Consider the following 21,686-nt stretch of genomic DNA (forward strand, 5'->3'; position numbering starts at 1 on the left):
ATTGATCCTTTCCCAGAGACCTTCGGTACGCCTTAACAATTAACCCACAAGCTATTAAATGTTGGCTGGACAGCAAAGTGGCAAATAAATCACAGTATTTTACACCGTCGGATTCTAGATGGGTCAGGACTTTATTAAAGGGGCATATTGCATCTGAGATTAAGATTTACAGCGACCGGATTAATGCATACTGGATAATAATGCAATGTCGTTGGACTCACAACTTTCGATGGCTGTAGATCAGTTGAACAACAAGGAAAATGTAGGTGGGGATACAATTTTCTTCATGGTTTGGGAATCAATAAAAGTGCATCTGAACAAGCTCGGCTTGAAAACAAGAAAAGACATTGGGCCTCACACGGGACACCAACTTCAGTCGCCTGTGTGTAAGTCAAGTATTTGTTGGACCCATGTATCACTACAGGATAATGTGTCCAACACAAAATAGGATGTTCATTGACTCTCCTTTGGCATTGTTTGGCTTAACATATAGATGAACAGAAAGACTCAAACACACCTCCATCGTCATGCCACCTTTGTCATGTTACACTGGACCAAGCAACAGCGACGTAAAGCCCCCCCAGTGTGTGTTTTTACAGCGTTTTCAGTCACCTCCGTTTCTACCTCCGATGCTGGAGAACAACAAGTCAGAACCATCGCTATCCCTGCCCGGTAACAATGCAAAGTCACCCTCTCATCCAAATATGGTCACTTTTTTTTTTTTAAACCTGAGACTATGACAGCCAGTTTTTTTTATTTTGGCCGTGTAGTTTTTTAAAACTTGTGGAAGATTTTCCTCAGTTATATTTTTTACTTGTAAATTGTAGTTTGTTTTTTGTTTTTGTCGGCTGTTGAACTTTCGTGCACATCGTCCTGACGACAAACTGTGTGGTTATTTTGTTCTGATTATGTCTGGTCTGTAAAACATCAGTTAATGATTCATTAATCATTTGAAGCAAACCCATTATCCTTTCATCTTCAGTGACAGAGCAGGGCTCAGGCTCGCCGAGACCGTGGAAGGATGGAACAGACCCAGTTCTATCAAACAAATGGTTTCAGTTAGATTGGGATGGAATTGCTCATTTCAGAGGTCTGAAGCATTACCCACAGTGCTCGGAGAGAGACAGGCTGGTTTTAACAGGCTAAACACCAGCAGAGCCCGCAGCCTTACAGCTCCACCGTGCACCACTGTGCAGAATCTAAAGTAATTGCTTTTCTGCTTCCTGTATTAAAGAAGCCATCATGGCTCATCTGAGGATGGGAATTCAATTCTTCTTTTATTCTGCAGTTTCAGCCCGATGGACCTCGGCCTCATGACATTTAATAGCCACTCATTTTACCCAGAACCCTCTTTTGTCTAAGTGCTTGGACATGGATTTCCACAAAGGTCACAGACACATTCAGCAGTGTGTGTTCCGCTGGCAGTGCCTCTGTTTGATGGTATTTCTAAAATAAAGAATAATCTGACTCAGATAAACTTTAGTGTCCACTTGTGAATTTAAGTCCAATATGCACTCTCTTTTAGCTCTGTTTTTGGTCTCCTCCAGCTTAGCCAACATCTGTAACTTTAGCTGCTTAATGATCCTCTGTGTTCACCTGTTAGCTGCTAGCTGTGGTTTCTGTTGTTGCTGTGGTGTAAGTTGTATCTGAGAACGTAATACTGATGAACATCTGTCACAGTCCTTTTTAAAACTTTAAATAGTGCTTTTGGAAATACCAAGCACCATTGGGCAGTTCATACTGACGAGGGTCAGTAATGTAATGTGTTCAGTTTCACTGTAGATTCAAACATGCAGTTTAATATTCTGGACATTCCTATAACCTTGTTTTTAATTGTTCGGTGCTTTTGTTGTTATCGGCTATCTTTTAGATTATTCTGCACACTGCACACTACGGCACAATGACATTTAACCTAACACTTAAAATATGTGATTTCATTACAGGTAACAGTTTAGATATTAGTCGCTAATCTTTTGAATACTTTAGACACAAAGTTTGGAAGTGACTTTGATGTGACATGAACTATTAACAGTAACATTATCTTGACACAGTCAGAGTCAGACACTTTGGTCTTTCATTAAAGTTAAAGTTATTTTGCAGCTATAAGGTCCAAAAATCAGCAGGGGTTCATGGGACATTTGTTTTGTACATCATCTGGAATGTTTTGGAAACCTGTACATGCACTTCTGAAATACTGCATCGGACATGTTGGGACAAAATATATCTTTTCCTACCTTACTAGCATGGAAGTACGACGGGGACATTGTGTCACGGATGTGGTCGAAACAAAAAGGTAAAGGACCCAGGTGCAGACTAGAAAGAAGTTCCATAAACAAAAACACAAAAGGCAACAAACTAAGGCTGACTGAAACAGAAATAATCAATGAATCAATCAGGTGAATCAATCGTCCAACAAAAAGAAATGTGAAACACACAGAAAGTCCAGGTAACAGGTTCAGGTAACAAAGATACAAGATGACTACAGACCTATGACAAGCGACAAACTGACAAAGAGACAGGGGAGCACAGAGACTCAACAAACAAAGGCTAATCAGACACAGGTGAGAAAATCAAGGGGCAGGTGAAAACAATAAGGGCCGGGCACATAATCAAACAGGCAGGAAACACACACAGGAAGGAAGTGGATCAACACAAGAGACAAGGTGACAAATTAAAACAGGAAATGATCGAACCAATGAAGCACAAATGAAATACAGAACTAAAGACGACTAAATGACTCGAACACAGATTCAATTAAATACAGAACTAAGAAACAAGAACAAACGACAACAGGAGACAAAGTGACAGAGCAAAGCAGGAAACAACATCTGATCTAAAACCAGAACTTTGTTTCCTGAAGGTTTCCTGAAAACACAAGGACACTGTGTAACATGCAGGTCCCATTTAGCAGTGACGTGTTACGTTAGTGGCAGACTTCCAGCTCTCTGAGCTTTACTCCACAGGCCTCCAGAGCTTTCATATGAGTCAGAACATTTCACGGCAACGGACTGAACAAAAACTGCCTGAGGGACAGAAGCATAAAACAATGTGAATAAAATAACAGTCACACCTCTATGAATAAACGGTGAACTCACAGACGTGTATAAAAGGAACTCTTCAACTATTTGATTCTTTTGCCTTTTATGGGCCACAGAGTGACAGACGGTGCTGACTTTGGGGATTTGAGAACGACTGAAAGGTGAATGTGAGACGAAGAGAGAATGGGAGAGAAGGATGGAAAGGAGGAAACAGTAAGGATATAAATTCATTAAAGCTACATACAACTCATTTGTCCTGGAAGACGTCTGATTCAGCTGCTGGTAAATGTGAACCTCTCAAACACACACAACCCAAGAAAACCTTTACAGCGCTCTGTCTGAGATTTAAATAATTCGAGAGCTGTAAGCTGCGGAGGTGAACCCACCTGCCCTCTCACATTTCCACACAGCTTTCCTGAAAGCAGTCTGCACATGTTTACTTATTTATCAGACCAAATCCATCAGCTGAACACCGGCTGGACGGCAGGCTTAGGTTGTCTTCTCGTGCCCATGAGGGTGTGCTCCTGCTGTCACTAATAACTTTGTTACAATTTAAAATAGTTTTGTGTTGACATGATGCTGCGTTAAAAAAGACATGCATGAGACTTATACATGTTCCACCACAGGAAACACAGGTGATGCTTGAATGCAGATTTGACTTCCTGTTAACGGAGGAGGATACTTACCTGCCCGTAACATCTTTCTGTTTAGCTGTGAATCATCTGTGACACTCTGAAAACAAGATGGTGATTGCAGTCGAGGCCGTGAAGAGAAGCTGCATCTTATTTATCCCCAGCAGCAGAGTTAAGGTGTAACAGATCCGACAGGCAGGGAGGCTGTGAGCTGCTCTCATATGCCTGAATTATATTCTAATTTCAGAGGCACCACTTGGCTTGATTATATCTCCTCTTACAGCAGAGAGGGAATTAAACTCCATCAGCTGGAGAGCTGTGATGCTATCTGAGTGGGATGACATGTCAGCGAGATCGCGGCTGTATCCCTGCCGGCTCTATTGATCCTGGCAGGTCTGATCTGTGGGACAAATTGATATGATTAAAACATGATGTAGCTTTGACACCAGCACTTCACCGCTACATGAGACAGGCATGCAGTGTCACATCGCTGAACGTGTGTGGCTGCACTCGCCTAGAGACACAGATTGTAATTTAAAGACCAATTACAGTTGCTACTGGAAACCAGTGTAAGTCCTCCTGTAGAGGCAGGACACTAAAGATTACTTCAGCACAGAGGTACAAGTGTTTCCTTCTGTTGGTCTTACATCAATTCGATATGCTGCCTCGTAAGCAAAGCGCCTCGTCCACATGCAGATCGCCTACTGCTGCGAGAACGGGATCGCTGGTGAAAAAATTCAAAATGCGAGTTGTGTTATGGGGGACAAAACTTTGTCCTGATGAAGAAAGCCAACAGAGGGAACATAGAGAGAACCTGTAGGAGGCGGGTGGGGGTATTATGTTATTGTGTGAGAGAATAAAGCACGTGTACCATGGTGAAACAATGTGTAAACTACTATAAATAGGTCAGCCACCATTCTGTGTCAAACACTGAAGAAGTATGCTGCTCCATCTTTATTCTCTATCAAACTATCTCCTCAATACCCAAACATTCTCCTCTGGATGAACTTTGCTTCAGGATTTCCGTGACATTTGGCGTTGACATTCACACTATTTTAACCATCATGAAGCCAAACGTTTGTGTCAGTAATCCACTTGAACTCAGCATTCAGTGTCTTCAGCTGAGCCCTCAGCAGGCCTCACGCTGTGTGACTCTTCATGGTTACTTATATGAACACACAAACTACAGGCTCCCCACTGCTGCTGGAAGCCTCTGAAAATCAGGACATTTGAGAAATGGAGGCAGAGGGACACAGAGAGAGATGATCTTTGTCAGCATGCATCACGACTGAAACAAGCTTTGAGTTTAAGTTTTCCCTCAGTGCAAAGATGAATAAGCTTCCATGAAGAACTGAAGCAGTGAGAGGGTGAAACACGAGGATTTTCCAACAACAAAGCTGCCAACGAGGAATATACAAAGAAAAAGTTGGGCCTAAAGGGTTAACTCAGTCAGTAAAGGAAGACAAGGCAGGTGCAGTCAGCAAACCCAAAGTCAGTCTTAGGGTTCATTTATGATGTATGATCGTGTGCTGGATTGGTCAGTTGTTCTGTGAAATGACCGCAGAGTGTTTCTAACTCGATCCGTCCATTCATCCTCAGACAATAACGCACCCTCCTCCCTGTCTCCAGCAGCTGGAGCACACCGTCTGACGAGACAATTAGACAAAGAAGTGGAGCGGCTTCAGCCCTGCGTCTCTGAGCAGGATTAGTAATGAGGAACATGGTCGGACAGTAATTTGACAGGAGATGAGCTTTGAGCCACTCGGCTCGTCTGTGCTCGCTGTGGCAGTGTCGTTAAGGTCCAGTAATTGATTTGTCATTGTTTATTGTGGAACTGAAGGGCCAATCCCGTTCAGTCCTCCACACAACACGCCTGACTGTATGTTATCACAGTACAACCTCATTTATTTGAACCCTGAGAGGATGAAGGTCAGTGTTTCCTCTGTAGGGGCTGGAGATGAAGAGCCTCCAACTATAAACAGAGCTGTCAGACGTGATTACAAACCCATCAACAGACAGAAAGCTGGTGACACGTGAAATATTTTCTATCACACACAACCCTGAATGTTCAATGCAGGAAAACTTGTATACATGCTATGCTATGTGCTATACATAAACTACACTACAAACACCAGCAGCGTGACGAGGCAGGCATCAAAATTAAAAATATGTTCAACTTTGGTTTTTACCCTACGCTAGTCACTGTTACTTTCTACGCAGCCGTCCAATCACAGTGCAGGAGGGGCAGGACGAACACCTCAACCAGCAACAACAACAGTGCGGGAGAAAGTGAGACTGTTGCTCTCAATGATCCCACATACTGGGTGAACGATACTCTCTCACTGCGTGCGTCATCCTGAGGGAGAGTTCATATTATAGCAACCAGAAGCACTGCAAAAACACAACGCCTCCAGAGCTCTTTTAAGCGAACCCAGACGGACATTTCTGAAACATCATCTGGAGCTTTTATCCAGGAAAAAAAATCCTTTATTGACACTACGGTGGCTGACAAGGGCAGCGTTTTTGTTTTGTGTTTTTGACTTTGCATCATTTCTGTATTTGCAGTGCGTTTCTGTTGTTGCATTTGTTTCGGCCGTTTGCAGCACAGGTTTTTATTTGCAGTGCGTTTCTGTTGTTGCATTTGTTTTGGACGTTTGCATGTGTTTTTGAATTTGCAGCCGGTTTCTTCTGATGGAAACTGCTTGAGCCTTTGCAGCACGATTGCACGTGTCGGCCAGAGTAGTAAACAGTCTTGAGCTCCTTGCATCACATCGCTGTAACTGCTGGTGGCGCTGCATGTTGATTCTTCTGTTGACTGAAACGTTGGTCTCACAGGTGAGGCACACACACACTTGTCCTTCACATTTGTGAATAAAAACGTTCCCACTCCCCGTGGACACAGTACGTTTTCTGCTTTTTGTTGCCGTGGCCACCTTCACTGTCCATCATAACTCTGGCTAAACAGGCTAACAGCACTGAACTCCTCACTTTAGCTCAACCAGCGTACAGCATCACTGACCCGACCTGTTGATGGAGGTTGCTGCAACATTGCTGTGATTGGTTAGGTTTTGATGTTGACAGTCTTGCCAGGAGCATGACTGTGTTTTATTGACAGCTATGATTTTGTATTTGCGGGGGCGGGACATCTGTGTATTTGACTGGATTGAAGTGGGAAGAGGCTTTCAAGGTGCATTTATTGTCGTCAGATTTTTTGTACAGAGTCTGTGAAGCTCTTGGTGAGCTACTGAAATCCAGGCAGCGAGCTACCTGTTGGAGACACATCAGAAAGCTTGCACACTCATTTACCTCCCCAGCCGAACCCTACAGCTAAAATATGTCCCATGAAATCAAATCCCCCGATAACTTGGCTTCAGGTCTCAAGTATTTCTTTTTGACATTAAATATTCATCACGAAACAACTCAGAATTCGGTTTCAGAAATCTTTTTTGAGAAATGTTTTCTAACTTTGCAGGGAATCATAAGAATCATAAGAATCATAAGACGTGCACTGGGAGAAGTGTTATGATTGCAGCTATAAATCCACGGCATGTCGCAGCGACTGAGCCGCTCTGAGCTGCGATCGTCGGTCTCTGCTACAATCTGTTATTGTGAAATCGACCACATAAGAAATCCAACACATTGATCAGTTAAAAGTTATTGACATTCACTGCAAACTTATTTTTTGCATGCTGCAGTCCTCTCAGTGACTACAGTTATAATAACACACAGTTGTGCTTACACACACACACACACACACACTCACACACAGACACACACTTTACTCTGGAATATCTCTGATTACACTTAATCACAATAATTACACAAATCAGAGAATGTAATCAGGCGAGCTATCAGGCTGAATCAGAGGAAGTGGAAGCAGAATACATTAGTACAATAAATAATGCAGAAAGCATAAAATGAAGCTATTAAATATAAGTAGTCTACAGTTTATCATCACAACTCATCAGCCGCAAAACAGACAACAATGTGAAGCATCTTAATGTGAAGCACTGAGCGTCACACAGAACGCTCAGACACCAGTGAGAAACAGGTTTGTAATACTTCTGCAAAGACAGTTTGGGTGTAAAAGTTCAGCTGTTTTATGAATGTTAATTAAATTACAGATTCTGGGTACTTCTGGAATTAGCATTCATTCTCATCCCTGGATGTGTGGGAAGAGTGGCTCTGGGAGACAATTAGTTCCTACATGAAAGTTTTAATTAGTTGACTCAGGCCTTGGACCACTAATGCTCCTCCTCGCCCAATCAGAGGGCTGAACTCTCTCTGTGGAGGAGGCAGACTGTTACACCAGAGTGTTCAGATATCAGACAGATGCAGTCCTTTCGTAACACTCGATTATCTGCCAGTAAGTGTTGGACAACTCATTTCACTCAACATTGTCACTGAATGCAACAACAATAAGGTCAATATAGCTTTGAATGTACAGAGGCCTTTTGTGGGATCATTTTCAGTGCTGAAGGTACGACAAGGGTACTCACACTGCAACGGCCCAAACGGTTTCCATTAGAAAAAACAGACTGCATATGATGTCAAAAACACGTGCAATAGTCCAAAAATAAATGCAACGTCGGAAACACACTGCGAAGGACAAAACGTGCTGCAGAAAGCTAAAACAAATGCAACAATATGAAACGTGCTGCAAATACAGAAAAACTCCTGCTGCAGGCCTGTAGGGGGCGCTCACTGTAACAGGTTTGTGATGGAGAGAGAGGCAGTGATTTTATGACCAGACTTTGTAACGTTAGACGAAACAAAGTGCCCTGATGTCCATGTACCACTGATAGTAAAGCTACATTTCGATGAGCACACATACTGTACCTTTTGTGCCAGGGCCGTCAAAGAGACCGTCTTATATTACACTGTGTACCGTATCAGTCCAGTTATACTGTATGTGCTTTATGCAGCATGAGTATAGATTTTTTAAAAAGCTGAAAAGTCCAAAAATCTTTCCGCTCACTGCAGCCAACTTTTTAAACCCCTGCTTAAAGTCGCCCTCCGTCCAAAGTATCTGCTTGATGTCACATTGTAATTATGTCTTTCTTAATGCAAAGAGCTGAATGTGCATTTATATGTAAAGCAGCCGCCCGCTCCTTCCTGCCCGCTGTCCGACGACTGTTGCAATCACTAAAAGTTTGTGTGATTACTGGAGGCAAGGGCACTGACAACTGTGCTGTCTTAGGCAGAATTACAACAGGCCTATCAATAACAGTTAGAGTCTGCAGAGGCTGCAGGCAGGTGGAGGAGTCGCACAAGCAGGAGTCACTTTCACAAGTTCACTCTCACATCACTGTAGATTCACAGAGTGGGTGTGCTGTTCATCGCAGCAGTTCAAAGTTCAGGAAGACAATAGTTAAAAATAGTTAAAAATAGTCAAAAATAGATCGTTGACAATAAAAACTTATGTTTTGTTTTCGTTAACAAGACGGGACGGAAATGAAGCGGTGGGCTGTCGGAGATGAGCGCTGTCGGGGGGGTAAGTACACGCATACACACATGTAGATACTGTCTGTAGATGCCTAAATATATTAGAATTCAGACTGATGTAGACATTACAGAGTTATACACAGTGTCAATCTGTCCCTGCAGCCTTTCCCCGCACTATACAGCAGATCCATAAAAATAAATCCAGCACTCGATGACTTATTGTGATTATTTATCCACGTTTCCATGTTAAAAGCTGTTAGCCGGCCATTTAGCCACTTCCTGTTGCCTTGTGTTGAATTTGTTGACCAATTAGAGGCTGTGTTCCTAACTTTCTCCACCAATCAGAGGCTGTGTTCCTAACTTTCTCCACCAATCAGAGGCTGTGTTCCTAACTTTCTCCACCAATCAGAGGCTGTATTACTGATGTTTGTGACAGTATCTATCCTGTCTCTTATCAATGGTTTTATACTAGCGCAGCATCTGAAATAAGTTAAACTAATAAATAACGTGTTTATCTTCCCTTGTATGGAAAGCACTGAATGTGCAGTGAGCCTTTCATGGATATTGACCTTAGTGTCATTACGCTTTTACACATTTTATTTGTCGTCACAGAAATCGACTGGAAGTGATGTCAGAAGACGAACAGCTCCCTGAGCCAATAGATTTATTGGAGCGTTGGTCCCGGTCGCTCACAGCGGTTGTGTGATGTGTTACACACAAAAAAAGCTTCAAAACATCACAACTTGCTTTGCAACTTTTTAAAAGCTGCAGCAAAATCAGAGTTTTAGGAAAAGAGAAAAAGCGTAACATGAACATTCTTTTCTTTATGAATATTTAAATGAGTGTCCTTATACCTTATACTTCTATCAGGTTAGATCAGGAAGACAAGAGACAACGCTGTTCAGCCTGTGTCCGTCTGAGTGTCGCTTCCTCACTGCTGTATGACATCGTTAACTTTCTGCCTGTTTTAAACTTAACATCTCTGGATTCATCACACTGATTGTTCCTGCACAGTGCCCTTGCTCCTCCTCACAGAGGACACACGTAATTGATCCACTGCGGGGCCAGGCGCTGAATGTTTTACCATAGTGTATGAGAGCAGGAGAAAAACAAACGAGCACATATAGTCTGAATACATTTTGTCTGTCTGGTGTCCCAATTAAGCTGTGAGCACTGGAACAAACTCACCACTACAGGACCTCACGTTGACCCTTTCTCCATAAGCACATAGAAGACTTCACTAATGATAAACCATCGGCCCCTGCAGAGATCAATAAGCAGCTACACTGAATGTCTTGGTTGAAACCAGGGTCATTGTTTCTGAAAAACAGCCTGAGGCTTCAAGGAGTCAGTTCATCTATTTATATGTATCTGCTCTGCTTGAATGGAGTTTACACATGTTCACTGTATATGAAGTCAGTTACAGAGTCCATCCAGCAGGCTGCTACAGCGTCTGTGAGGAGGAAGACTCCATCAGTCCAGGAAGAGATGTAGTCAGAGCTGCAGGTCGTTCACGATACTCCTCTTACTGACAAGGTAAACACAAGCAGTGTTATTCTCACCAGGTCTGATATGAACCTGTTAAAGAATAAAGGTCAGATTTACTTTTATTCAGATGCTAATTAGTAATGTGGTCCGGGGGCGGGTCCAGACTGGCCCAACTGGGGCACTGACTTGGCATGGGTGGCATGAAGTATGTGTCCACACACACACACACACACACACACACACACACACACACGCGCAAATGAATAGCATTTAATGAACTTTTCCTTCTAAGCTTAATTCTTTAAGGACTCAAACAGAAGATGTCGTCGGAGGAACAATTTAAAGTACTAAAGGAAATGTGCCGCATTGAAATGGAAAGAAACCTACCAGCAGCCTGTTGGAACAAAGAGTTGATTTGAACATTTAAGTCCCGCCTCTGACGAGGCAAATAGCCAATCCTAGTTGTGTTAGTCTGTATTCATGTAGTTTTGGAATAACAGTAACAAATAAGTTCCAGACTTTTGTGAAATACAGCACATCCTCTTTGAAGCTTCTTCCATGGTTTTCCACATCACCACTTAAAGCTCAGACGTACTGAGGATCGACTTCCTGACTTTACTAAATGTCTAAATTAGTTTGAGAAGAAAGAAAAACTAGAAATACATCATTAGGTTCTGACATGAACACTGATAGTAACAGCATTAATATCACTGCTACAATAGTGTGTCACTAACAAATGGGTCCTGGTACCAACACACGTACAGGACCAATGTGGACCTCGTGGTTCAGTTGCATCGTGTTGCGATTAAGGCACCAAAACGACTTTGATACATTTAGAAACATTTTTAAACTAAGAACATCAGTTAATTTAAATAGTTGAGCTTCGCATGTAACTTAAAAGAACTTAACTTATGTTTTCACACAGCAGTAGAACCCTGGTCTCCTGGATGAAGCTCTTGTGTTAGTCCTCATATTAGGTTTAAAGTGATGATCTGGAAGACTTATGTCTGTTAAGTCTCTCTCTCTCTCTGAATGAGGTAACACATGGTGACTGAGCCTACAGCCCACTAATGAAAGCCTTTGCATCTGCAGTATATAGTATTATTATGGGCTGGGTGTCTGTGGCGGCGCCCAGTTAGTGACGCGTTTCCCATCAGCCAGCAGTGGTTGGTCTGCCAGAGAGGGTAGGCGGAGCTAAGCGGCTGCTTTTCCGCTCTCTGCAAGTGTTGCGAGTAAACAGTAATCTACTATGGCTGAACAAACAAAGAAAAGATGGATGACTACAGATACAACTTCAACAAGAAGTGAAAATCCAAAGAAGAAGAAACAAACTCGACGCTCAGATGAAGCAAACAGTCTGAAAAGGAAAGCGACCGTCAGCCAGGAAAATCAAGAGTTACAACCGGAGCCGACCGTGGACGACACACATGCAGCTGTCTGGATATCTGAAGTGTGCTCCTGCAGTTACCGTTTATCGTCACAGGTGCCGCCAAAGAGAACGAAGCTGAGATCTTCGAGATTATAACTTTAAAGACTTACTTTTATGGCCTCATTTATGTTTTCATGACACCCTCCTTTTTGTATTCATCAATTGACATGTGTCTTATAATCCTGGACTACTTCGAAAACCGTCTAAAATCAGGTCAAAAACTCAATATTCTTCTCACCCATCTGGCTGTACATCATGTTTAATCGTGTTTCCGATGTCTATTCTGATTTCCTTTTATCATAATGTCTTTTTCTTCTCGTCTTTGTAGTTGAACAATGGAGGCCCCGACAGAAGCTGTTTAAAACCCCCTCTTTTAGTATTTGATGCTCCTCCTCCAACTCTCTGGCGCCACGGCTCAACGTTTTAACTTTTACTCTTTTAATCTGATCCCAAGTCAGCCTAATCATCCTGCAAGTTACACACACAGAGCTCGGGCTTCTCTCTTGTGATCCGCGCGGTGTTTGTTGAGCACTTCCTCTGTTTGAGATCATACATCCTTTAATTATTCATTACAGATTGCTCACAGCTTGAGAGGCCATGAAGGTGGATTCATATTTATTCAGGAGGAGGGATGAAGGGCTGCATCCTCTGTGAGGCCGCATTCCAAATATTCTCATTGATCCCTATTTAAACAACTCTTAGTAGAATGATTGCCATTCCTCTGAACGCTCGTTCTGCCAGCAGGGACTCTATTCAAACTGAATTATAACGTTTTATGGATGCAGTCAAAGAACACACACACACACACACACAGTCAGTCAGTCCAGATCTGGGTGTTAAGACACGACGAGCGGCCTGCTGTGGCTGATTTCCATGGCTGACAGTGTGTTTGTGTGTGTGGCTGATAAGCATGGGGGGGGGCAGAGAGATGTATAACAGATGCTTTGTGTTCATTGATGTGACCTCTGAGATGAATTAATTTCTCTCTGGCTCATCAGTGAGGATGGATTCTCCCTGGGACCCACTCAGGCTCTCTGATGCTCGTTATTAGATGGTGAACGCCCTTCAACAGAAGGTCTCTTCGTCCAGGACTCTTCACTGAGCTCATCTATTCCTTCGTTCTCTTAAGTCAGCACAGTCAAACAGCTTCTTCAGGCGCTACACTGATGGTCAAATATCTGTTTAAGACATGATGGTGTTCCAGGAGAGATGAGTGACCTGCTGAAACTCACTGAAGGGGAAGTTCAGTGTGATTCCAGTTACATCCACCAGACTCCATCGACAAAACCAGTCATTGTACCTCACACAGCACAGGACTTGCTCATCTACCTCTGCCTCGATCGGTTAGTTAGTTTGTGTTAATGTGCAAGTTTGCTGTTTCAAACGGTTATTTCAGATCCAGCACAACTTTTGTGAAACACACAATAACACAAACAAACTGACCAATCGATGCAGCAGTAGACCAGCGACTCTGGAGTTCTGCAAGTTTAAATGACTTTAAATGTTTTTGTACATGGAGTCTGGTGGCTTTGAGGAAAAGGCTCAACAGCAGTTTCTGGTTAAAAGAAAGCATCTAATCTATTCAACAAAGTCTCCGGGGGGGATCCTTTCTGTAATGTTGTCAGTTTTAGAATAACAATATTTGCCTGTCAACTTTAAGTAGACCGACTTGACTGGAAACAGATTTTCCTCGAAGGATTCAGGGCCTATGTTTTCTTTCTATACAAAACCATCAGCGTCAGCGTCAGCAGTTTTTTGTCGCTGTGCTCACTTCTCCCTCACTGACCAATCAAAATCAAGAAGGGGCGGGTCTTCCAACATCAACTTTTGTCAACAACAAAGGCGGAAGAGAAGCTAATCCTTTTGTTTTTGTTGAGGGTACAATTTCCAGTCTCGAGCTGCTGCCAAGGCCAGGACACGATTCCTGTCATTGTTTTTATGCTTTATGTAACATTTAATTTTTTAAAAGCAAATATTAAACATACAGAGGGATTTAAAACTGACTTAACGGTCTGTACTACGGGCCAACGCCTCCAGACAACTTTCGTAACCTAGCAACAGGAAGTGCCGGTGAGAAGCGCTCTTATATTTAGGTTGTGGGCGTTGCCAGGGCAAAAAGACAGGCCTTAAGATGCAGCCATTACAGCCTGTTTAACAACTGCTGGCTGAAGCAATCTACAGGAGCATTCCAATACTTTTTGTACATATATATAGATATATATATATACATATATGTACAATATATGTAAATACCTGAATGTTTTAAGGTAAACATTTGTCGGAGGTAAACATTTGTCGGACACTCTGTTTCTATCTATTCCTGTCGCTGGTGTTAGAAGTGCTGATTCATGAAGTGGAAAAGAGGACTTAATAAGGAGGCAGCTTGCTAGAAGGAGCTCCTCGGGGAGCTGGAAGTTTCTGGTAAGAATGAATTTCTGTCAGGAGGCTAACAACCTATAGGGTTTAATGACCCTGACATCTCACCGGAACTGCTTTTTCTTATTCCCTCTGCGGGGCTCGGTGAGTGAGCTGATAGCTTTGCATCCACGACACTATGAGCAAGTATTTCATATAACTTGCTGTCCAAATATCCGAACTATCCCTTTAATGGTTTCTAAAAATCAGCACCAAAACTCCGACATTTCCTAACCCTGAAGAGAAGAGCCTTACGGAGTAAAAGCACTGATTAAAGAGGTGTGTAGAGTTCAGTCAGATGGTTCGCCCTCCACTGCTTCACAGGCAATCTCAATAATTAACTTTTTTATTCTCTTAACCTTCTTTCTGGTCTCATCAGCAGGAGGCGAGGCAGCACAGCTGTTGCCAGATGGTCCAGGGCACGGACCCAGACGCTCACTACTTTGTTTCTATTACCACCACACTCCAGCAGCCCCAGAGGTGCTCTCCTGGCAGCCTGCAGCAGCCCTGGAACAAGGCCTCGGAGACTCCAGGATCCAGACCCATTCATCAAACACCTTCTCTTCATGTCTCCAGTGTTGAGGAGCGACTGCGCCTGTCCTCACTGCTCTAAACAATCTCGCTCTGCAGCGTCTCCATGCAAGAAGGACACTCTCTGAGAATAACTCGGCTCCCTCACAGGGCTTTATTACTTACCAGCTGACACACAGAGAGCTGGCAGGAGGAGGAGAGACCAGGGCAGGAGAAGGCAGACATTTTAAATTGTAAAGGAGGACAAAGTCCCATTGGACTGAATTGATCTTCATTAAGGGTGCAGCCCTGTGTGTCAGCTAAAGACGAGGTGAAAAGGTAGGAGGAGATAATATTTGCACATTGTTTTCTAGGTATAAATATTCAGTTCATCACATCGATAAGCACTAAAAGCTGTTTGTAGTCCTCTCTTCATATTTAAACGTGTATAACATTCTCTTTTCAGGTTCACTGATGTGAATGCTACCCAGTGACTGTATATATAGATGGACGACGCGTCTCCATTTGTCAACAGAGCTGTCAATCATCATTTTGACAGCATCTAATAACTTATTAAAAATAAACTTGTCAGAAAAATGAACACTTGGACGTAAATCAGCATGATAATAACTAACTATAATGACAGAAACCATGTTTAAGAATAATTTATCGGGCGTGTATTTTGATTTTATAGTTTGACTCATGTCCCATCTGTTAACATGGAGGAGGCGGGCTTTATGAGCTATACTGCAGCCAGCCAGCAGGGGGCGACAGAGAGGGTTTGGCTTCACTTTTAGGGAGCTGTCATGTCGTCCATCTTTTTATACAGTCTATGATGCTCCATAGACTGGAAGCCTTTAAGTACTGTATTAGCTCAGGTAGTGAACAGGTCCTTCATTTACAACCCCTGCAGAGAGCTCCTGTAGTTCCCTTCTTTGTTTAAGTATATATTGTATTTGGTTATAATGCAGCCTCCTTGTTTTCTGCTCCACTTCCTTTTGCCTCGTTTAGATGACTTCATTTACTCCACCCTGTATCTGTTTCATATTAAGATCTTTAACGTTTCAGTGGACAGAATCTTGTTATCTCTTAACTGAGTATTTTGCATGGTTCCCATACAGTCCTGCAAATGTAACTACTGCCACCTTGTGGCTCCTGTATGTTACTACAAATTACAGTTCGATTGATTTGATGATTCCTTCTAAAAAAAAAGTTCAAACTATTCGAATGTCTATTTTGGCGCAATATGTCCACGAGCGGGCACACTAATGTATTTACTTAATCATAAACATGCTTTAAAAGATCAACATAGGCTTCTTGTACGCTGCAAAATAAATGAATGAATTAGGTTGTGGTGGGACGGTAGATTTATATAAACATGTCTTTTAAAAAACAAACGGTCTGTTACACTGGGGGTGAGTGTCTCTCTCTCTCTCTCTCTCTCTCTCTCTCTCTGTCTCTCTCCCCGGCCCGGCTGGGATCTGAATTCTCCGACATCATTGTTTCAGCTCGACTGAAGCAGCGCTGCTGTTTTTTCTATCAGCTGGGTTATACTGTATATTGCAGAGAGTACGGTCTTAATCCTACCGCCATAAGATCAATATCAGGAGTACAAATACAGTCCTGTCTTTATTTGACACTTTTATATTGCACCTTATTTATACTGCACTGTTTCATAATCTATACTGTACCATTTCATATTGATAAATGTTGCTGCTATTACCCAGATACACTACCAGTCAAAAGTTTGGACACACTTTCACATTCACTTGTATGAGAAAATGTGTCCAAACTTTTGACTGGTAGTGTATGTCACTTTATCCCTACCTGGTCACTTTAGATTGTCACTTTTGTACACCAGTTTTACTGTATATACCTCTTATTATATATATGTATATATATATATATATTATATATATATATATTTTTTATATATTCGTATTTGTATTTGCCTTCTTGCTACTTGTCTTTGTGCTGTCGCAATCGCCGAATTTCCCCTCTGGTGATCAATAAAGTACTATCTTACTATCTTATATTCGACTTCAGAATATTTGCTGACAGCCCTACAGACAACCAGAGTCTCATACCATATAATTACATTTTAAATAAGTAATCCAGACCAACAGCATGTTGAAAGTTGCATAAATACATGTATTAAAGTGATGGAGATGTATATTATGTGTAGTTGGCATCTGTCCATTATCTGTTCTGCTCATCCTGTTCAGGGTCGGGGGTCGGGGGTCGGGGGTCGGGGGGGCAGAGAATCAAGTATAAAATTCTTATAATTCTTTTCACATTTGTGTTCTGTTTTTTTGAGTATTTTGACAGTAAATTATGTACATTTTATTCAAACTGCCAAATATAAAAGGCTTAAAGGAAGGATTACAAACACTCAGTCTTATCTCAAGCTTCTAATGTGTCACTGAAAGATAGCATTACAGAATTAAAGGCAGCTCTGAACACATTCAGTCACTAAACGTTACGCTGTTCCACATCCTCGCCTGCTACAGATACATGTCGATGGTTGAGGCCACAGCTCTGACGCTTTTCTTAGTTCACTTTAATGTTCACAACAGATCCGCACACTGAAGTAGAAATGCGTGTGAGCTTACGTGGATGTATCTGTGCTGTTGTTGAACTGTGACAGCTGAGTTGACACTGTGCTCCTGATTTCTGAAAATAGGAGCGAGATGACAGCTCGTCTTCTGAGAGGAGCCGTGTCACTCCGAGCTTCATAAGTCCGATCTAAATCCAGCACTGTAATTCCTCTTCTGCAGAGGTAACACAGACTTACACTCTCAGGTCATTAGCATTCACGTGATGACTCGGGTTGAGCTCTCATTGATTGTTTTTTTCCCCTCCATCATGTGGAGAGGGGGCCGTGCACCGCGGCCCCGGGGGCCAGCTCTGGACACAAATGAAAAATGAAATGGTAATTAAGTGTGAGATGGAGGCAGCGCGGGCCTGTCGGCGGGGAGGAATGAGGAGGAGAAGGCATCGAGTTTGGAAAGAGGCTGAAACAGGCGGCACGGCGGGAACTCTGGAGGCACAGAGGAGCCATTGTTTCACTGGTGACAGATCTCAATAAAGCCGGGCTAATTTATTTCAAGGCTCTCATTACGAGCTCAGACCCTCACAGGTGTTGCTCCATTAAAAACGAAATGCTTTTAAGCCTGCTGAGGATACAGCAAGAGTGTGCAGCGGGAAAATCAGCTGTCAGAGAGCGGACGTCTGGCTCATGAGGGACGCTCAGAGCTGAACCAGTGATTCAGACAAAATCTGAGAACAGAGTCGTTAAATCAACTTCACCTCTCTGAAGGTCAAAAGAAAGAATGTGTCCAGGTGGGAGCAGCAGGTAAGGAAGACCTGTCAGAGTGAAGTACAGTCAAGTCTCTCTCAAGGCGCTTTTATACACACAGCGCCAAATCAGAACAACAGAAAGAAATATGATCTAGTTAAATGTAAAATTTATAGTTTCTGAATTAAACCGAGGACGCATGTTCGAGCAGCTTCCTCTCCTCATCTCCAGACTGATGGCTCGACTGGCAGCATGGAGCAGAGAGCAGCTGAGAGGAGCAGAGAGGAGCAGAGAGGAGCTGAGAGGAGCTGAGAGGAGCAGCATGGAGCAGAGAGGAGCTGAGAGGAGCTGAGAGGAGCTGAGAGGAGCAGAGAGGAGCTGAGAGGAGCTGAGAGGAGCAGAGAGGAGCTGAGAGGAGCTGAGAGGAGCAGAGAGGAGCTGAGAGGAGCAGAGAGGAGCTGAGAGGAGCTGAGAGGAGCAGAGAGGAGCTGAGAGGAGCAGAGAGGAGCTGAGAGGAGCTGAGAGGAGCAGAGAGGAGCTGAGAGGAGCAGAGAGAGGCAGAGAGGAGCAGAGAGGAGCAGCGTGGAGCAGAGAGAGGCAGAGAGGAGCAGAGAGGAGCTGAGAGGAGCAGCGTGGAGCAGCGTGGAGCAGAGAGGAGCTGAGAGGAGCAGAGAGAGGCAGAGAGGAGCAGAGAGGAGCAGCGTGGAGCAGAGAGAGGCAGAGAGGAGCTGAGAGGAGCAGCGTGGAGTAGAGACAGGCAGAGAGGAGCAGAGAGGAGCAGAGAGGAGCTAAGCTGAGTCACAGCAGATGGGAAGCCTCAAACTTTGGCAAACAGCAGGTTTCTTTGTGAACTCTCCCTGACAGGCCTGATGGGAATACTCTGTGTGGCTGTCTGCCGTCAGCGAGGAGGCTTCTCCACGCGCTCAGAATCAGGACCTGTTATTCTTTCTTAAGATGCAGCGACAGAATGACCCGCCAAAGTTACAGACAGAGGTCGGCCTCCAGTCTGACCTCACTGATATCACTGCTGTTAGGATGCTGTCAGCCTTCAGTGGCACAAAGTTATCTGATTAAGATCATGATGTGAGTGTTATTTTTGGTACATGTATCATGCACAGAGTGCGTGTGAATCAATCACATCATGAGGTGATGTCAGCACGTCCTCAGCTGCGTCCTTCAGGTCAGAGGCAGCGCTAAGAGGAGGGCGGCAGCTGCTTCCAAGAATGTGGTTATGTGCTGCATTCAGAGTTCACGATACTTGAGCTTCATAGAGGAGCTGGTTTGATGTAACGCTCGTTATGATGCTCTAACTTTTAAACCTCTCCACCTGCAGAGAGCAGACAGATCAATGAGGTTAAAGATTAAAGAAGCATTACTTTAAAAGATGTCATGATGTCATAACGTTCACTATTTCCTCTATTGTGAGCTACAATCAGCTTTGTTTCTCTAAAAGCCAGTGCAGAAGAATAGTAATACTCTTGTTCATAAGGATAGGATCAGCACTTTTCTGTCATTGCATGTAAGAATACAACCATTTGTTTGGCAGCGATCCTGTAGGCTACAGCAGCATTACAAAAACTGGGCCAGAAAAAAAGAATATATATATATATATGTGCATATTAAAATAAAGTTGTGCCAGTATTAAATAAATATGTAAATTAGTTGTAAACAGGCTGCTAGGCTGGACTGCTGCACTTCAGCTAATAACTCTGCTAAGTGACTGAAACAGTAAAGTTATTGCACAGTGAATGAATACATTAACAATGATAGCTGTTTAATAGTTAGCAGCAGAAAAATCAGCATCGCACTCGTCTTGTTTGGGAGTTATTGATTCAGCAGTTTGTCCACAGCTGCAGGAAGGAAGCTGTTTCTGTGCGATAACTTAACACATGAAGCGAAGCGACGATTTAGCAGTTTTTTGCCTGATGCTACACGAGTCTGTTTGGTTGGTTATAGAGTTATAATATCAAATGTTAAAGAAAAGATACTTAAAAAAGATCTTCCCTTATGAATTCTAAGATGCATCAAATCAACAGATCCATCCATCCATCATCTGTACCGCTTATCCTGTTCAGGGTCGCGGGGGGCTGGAGCCTATCCCAGCTGTCATTGGGCGAAGGGCGGGGTTACACCTGGACTGGTCGCCAGCCAATCACAGGGCTGACACACAGAGACAGACAACCCTTCGACCCTTTTCTTTTTCTGTTTCTGCTCACGGAGGTTTGTTCCTGCATGCTATCCACAACACTGCGGCTGCAACCCTTCCTGATTTCTCAAACTATGAGGCGGGCAGAGGGTCATGATAATAGAACGCGCGTGCGTTAATAGCGTATTAAAATAATTAGTGCCATTAAAGGGAATGTGCGCTAACACGTTATTAACGCGCTGACAGCCCTAAGAATTACATTTTTTAAATAGTTAAAAGTTTCGGTTGATCTTGGGAGTCATGATTTTTCATCTGCTGAGGCACTCTCCATGGTGCTGAAAGGCGCACTGATGAAAGATACAACTGTACCATGAGCTCATACATGTGGGTTTGCGGCAAAATCAAAGTGTCCTTATTTGGAGGTTTGAAGATATGGTCACTTTAGGGTAGCTCCAACTTGGTCTCGGACTCACATCGAGGCGAGGCTCCACGAGACGGGGGACATTTCCTCGGGGGCTGTCACCAGCTTCTGTAAGGCAGCAAGAGGCTTCCTGCTGAAGTCCACTCAGTATGCCCTGAAGGAGCTTCTGCTGAATGACCCCCTGCTGCCGCATGCTCACTCACTTTGTGGTCTTCAGACAGACACGACGCTCCTCTGTATGATGCCCTCTACTCTAAAGGTAAATTTAAAATACTCAGCACCTGTGATAGGTAAGAAAATACTGCTCTCTGGGGTAATAAAAAGGAAACTCGAATACTGAAAATATTTAATTGAATTTCTTTCTATTTGGATAGATGATTAGTTATGGTTTTATGGAGGTTTTATTTACATCATTTAATAAACAAATGGAGAAATCTACTTGTTTGCCCAGATACAAAAACCATCTTCCTTTGAGGACCCGGACAGGATCTCAGATGAGTTCCTGGAGATACTGGAGGAAGCTGACATCCCGGACACAGTCTGGAAAAGTGGTGAGAGTTGGAGGGGAAGACCAATCCAGCGTATGGACCTGGCGTGGGCACACTCGGCTTCACAGATGAACTGAGTCACCGTCCCCAGACTTGGGAAGGTGGCGCAGCTTGTCCTGGGTCTTCCTCACTCAAATGCTGATGCAGACTGAATCTTTTCAGCCATTGACTGCAACAGAGCCGAGCGTAGAAACAGATGAGATGGGACACTGTCTTCCATTACGTGCATCAGAGGAAGTCAGACAGGGATTGTTTCTGGTTCTTGCTAATGATGAACAATGGACGCACAATAATAAGCTAGTTTTGATATTGGAAA

The sequence above is a fragment of the Semicossyphus pulcher genome, unplaced genomic scaffold (assembly GCF_022749685.1).
Source record: "Semicossyphus pulcher isolate SPU_LCO1_2020_fin unplaced genomic scaffold, fSemPul1.0.p SCAF_14, whole genome shotgun sequence".
In the NCBI taxonomy this organism is placed as follows: domain Eukaryota; kingdom Metazoa; phylum Chordata; class Actinopteri; order Labriformes; family Labridae; genus Semicossyphus; species Semicossyphus pulcher.